The sequence below is a fragment of the Apium graveolens genome, chromosome 9, assembly GCF_009905375.1.
Source record: "Apium graveolens cultivar Ventura chromosome 9, ASM990537v1, whole genome shotgun sequence".
Taxonomy (NCBI): Eukaryota; Viridiplantae; Streptophyta; class Magnoliopsida; order Apiales; family Apiaceae; genus Apium; species Apium graveolens.
The window spans coordinates 221,771,482-221,774,482 of record NC_133655.1 but is presented as its reverse complement, the minus strand read 5'-3'; the positions used below and the strand labels follow the sequence as shown (position 1 = coordinate 221,774,482).

Sequence of the window (3,001 nt, the reverse complement as noted above, 5' to 3'; positions counted from 1 at the left end):
TAGCATAGGTTCATGTATGTTGTATATGATTAGTGGGTAACTCTAACAGTTTTATTTGCCCTATGTAATCAAAAGGAATAACTTGTGCTTAAATCGTTGTGTTGTCAATTTCTGTAGACATATAGGAACTCAACATAATTGATGACTATTCAACTTCTATCTTAATTGTGGATGCTTGGTAGAATGGTATTAGTACAATGAAAGTTGGCTTTTATCAGTTTCGTGTTATTCGATTAATATCATCACTGTCACATGCTAAAGGTAATAACAATGGCTATTGAAGGAAGTAATAATGAAGTTGTGATCTCATGAGTGTTTTATTATTGATAAATTGAAGTGTTAGTTAAGTAATTAATTAAGTAGTTAATTGTAGTTAATATTTAATCAACAATTTTAAGTGTTAGTGTCTTAACATTGAGAAGTAATCATACATTGGTGAGTGAGTTTAATTAGACAACAATTTAGTCGGAGTCTCTGTGGGAACGAACTAGAAAGTATTCTATATTACTTGCGAACGCGTATACTTGCGTGAATATTAGTGCGTGATTTCGCCCTAACAAGTTTTTGGCGCCGCTGCCGGGAACTCGGCGTATTTGTTTAGTTTATGTACTTACCATCATTGGTCATTAGGACTCAGTGATTAGGACGTAGTAGTTAATTAAGATTTTCAGTTATGTTTCAGGTACTTTAGCAAGCGTTTATGCAAACTCGTTCTCATGCTCGCAAGAGGACTTTAGATACAGCTAAGGAGACAGACGAAGTTCTTGATATTCCGGAGAAGTTAGATTTTGAGGATTCGGATTCAGGAACTGAGCAGAAAGAACCAGTAAACATGGGAGATCGTATTGTTCAAGCTGATCCAGCTCTTATGGATTTTTCTCAGCCTAAAATTGATGACGTTCAGTCAAGCATCCTTCATCCGGCTATTCAAGCTAACACCTTTGAAATCAAGCCGGGCACTATTCAGATGGTGCAAAATTCTGTTTCTTTTGGAGGAGCGGCAACTGAAGACCCCAACATACACATAAGGAATTTTGTCGAGATCTGCAGCACTTTTAAGTACAATGGCGTGACTGATGAGGCTATCAAGTTGAGGCTTTTCCCATTCTCACTGAGGGACAAGGCTAAAGACTGGTTACATTCTGAACCAGCTGGGTCCATCACTACGTGGCAAGATCTTGTGCAAAAGTTTCTGGTGAAGTTTTATCCGATGGCAAAGACTGCTGCTATGAGGAGTGCTCTTACTCAGTTTGCACAGCAACCTACAGAATCTATGTGCGAGGCTTAGGAACGCTACATGGAAATGTTGAGAAAATGTCCACATCATGGAATGCCGGATTGGATGGTGATCACTGGTTTCTATAATGGTTTGGGGGCCCAATCTCGGCCCATGTTTGATGCAGCAGCTGGAGGCGCCTTATGGGCTAAAAGCTATACTAAGGCGTATAATCTTATAGAGACGATGGCTGCAAATGAGCATCAAAACCCAACTCAGAGGATGACATCAGGCAAGGTAGCAGGTATTCTGGAAGTTGATGCAGCCACCGCTATTGCAGCTCAACTCCAAGCGCTATCAATGAAGGTTGATTCTCTGGCTACATATGGAGTTAATCAAATAGCTATGGTTTGTGAGCTTTGTGCAGGTTCTCATGCTACAGATCAGTGTTCTCTTGTCAACGAATCTGTTCAGTATGTGAATAACTATCAGCGACAACAGCAACCTGTGCCAGTAACCTATCATCCTAACAACAGAAATCATCCAAATTTCAGCTGGGGAAATAATCAGAATGCTATTCAGCCACCATATCAGCAAGGAGTGAGTAAACAGTTTAACCCACCTGGATTCCAGCAACCACAGCAGTATGCTACAAGGCAATCATATCCTCAACAGGGAAGTACAGCTGCACCTACTAGTGCTGATTTTGAGGAACTTAAGCTGTTATGCAAGAGTCAGGCGGTTTCTATCAAGACCTTGGAAAATCAAATCGGTCAATTAGCCAATGCAGTGCTCAATCGTCAACCTGGCACCCTTCCCAGTGATACGGAAGTACCAGGTAGGAAGGAAGCTAAAGAGCAAGTCAAGGCTATTACCTTAAGGTCTGGAAAAGTTGCTGATGCTGAAAAGGCAAAAGAAGGAGAAGCTGAAATTAGAGATGAAGAACCTAAGCAAAAGGAGAAAGCGGCGGAGCCAAGGAAGACTACTGTTGAACACACTCTGCCTGAGGCTAATACAGGGGAGAAACAGCTCTATCCTCCACCACCTTTTCCTAAGAGATTGCAGCAACAAAAGCTGGATAGACAGTTCGGGAAGTTTCTGGAGGTGTTCAAGAAACTTCACATCAATATACCTTTCGCTGAGGCTCTGGAGCAAATGCCTAGTTATGCGAAGTTTATGAAGACTATTCTTTCAAGGAAGGTGAAACTGGATGACCTTGAAACTGTTGCTCTCACGGAAGAATGCAGCGCTGTTCTGCAGTAAAAGTTACCACCAAAACTGAAAGATCCAGGAAGCTTCACCATACCTTGCACCATTGGCAATCTGACTTTTGGCAAGTGCCTTTATGATTTGGGAGCAAGCATTAATCTGATGCCGTTATCGATCTTTAAAAAGCTGGATCTGCCTGATCCAAAACCCACATACATGTCGCTACAATTGGCTGATCGCTCCATTACTTACCCAAGGGGCATAGTGGAGGATGTGCTCGTCAAGGTGGATAAGCTCTTCTTTCCTGCAGATTTTGTTATTCTGGATTTTGAGGAAGATAAGAAGATTCCGATAATCTTGGGAAGGCCTTTCTTGGCTACTGGCCGTACCTTGATAGATGTACAAAAATGTGAACTTACTATGCGGGTACAAGATCAGGATGTGACCTTCAACGTATTCAAGGCAATGAAATTCCCTACAGAAGATGAGGAGTGCTTAAAAGTGGATGTGATTGATTCTGCGGTTACTTCGGAACTCGATCGCATGCTAATGTCTGATGCATTGGAAAAGGCCTTA

At 41.6% G+C, this 3,001-nt stretch overlaps 1 non-coding gene across 1 annotated transcript; it reads right to left on the bottom strand.

Moving 5' to 3' along the window:
* Positions 1–1,225: 1,225 nt before the first annotated feature.
* LOC141688110 (small nucleolar RNA R71) lies at positions 1,226–1,332 on the bottom strand. Its single transcript, XR_012561574.1, has one exon. It is a non-coding gene; the product is annotated as a small nucleolar RNA R71 (small nucleolar RNA).
* Between the last annotated feature and the right edge of the window lie 1,669 nt (positions 1,333–3,001).